This window comes from Notechis scutatus, chromosome 2 (assembly GCF_049901735.1).
Source record: "Notechis scutatus isolate UNSWTSFEM ecotype Mainland chromosome 2, rNotScu1.2, whole genome shotgun sequence".
NCBI lineage: Eukaryota > Metazoa > Chordata > Lepidosauria > Squamata > Elapidae > Notechis > Notechis scutatus.
This window is the reverse complement of record NC_142010.1, coordinates 163,892,234-163,892,824: the sequence shown is the minus strand read 5'-3', so window position 1 is coordinate 163,892,824 and position 591 is coordinate 163,892,234.

Below are 591 nucleotides of genomic sequence, written 5' to 3'. Positions count from 1 at the left end.
ACAGCCAATGCGCGACCGATTCCCCGCCCACTTCTGTCAATCAGCGATCCAGAACAAGGCCACCGAGCTTGGAGAAAGGCGAGGCCGGCCCACGAGCGCTTCATTGGTCGAAGCGCCAGCCAATGAGCGCCCCACAGGTTTGAGATTGACGTTCAATGGGTTAGATTGAGGAGAAATCGGAACTGCCTCAGAGGCAGATCGCGGGGAGATTCGGAGCGAGGAGCTGAGACCCTTTCTGAAAGGCGAGGAGCGGAAGCGTGTTTGGAGATAGCCCTTGAAGTCAGTTCAGATTCGGTTTCTTTGCCAATTTTTGGCTGTCCCCAGTTCTAAGCACAAGTCCGTTCTGCTTCTTATGTAGTAGATATTTGACTTGATTCATACCATTCTCTAAAACGGCGTTTCTCAACCTCAGCAATTTTCAGATGAGTGGACTTCACTTCCCAGAATTCCCCAGCAAGCATAGAATTCTGGGAATTGAAGTCCGTACATTTTATTAAGATTTTTCATAAGACAAAAAGGAAAATCAAAAAAGTGGAAGAAAAGAAAAAGGTAATATATAAATGAATTCCGACCTCCTTTTCAACACATTAC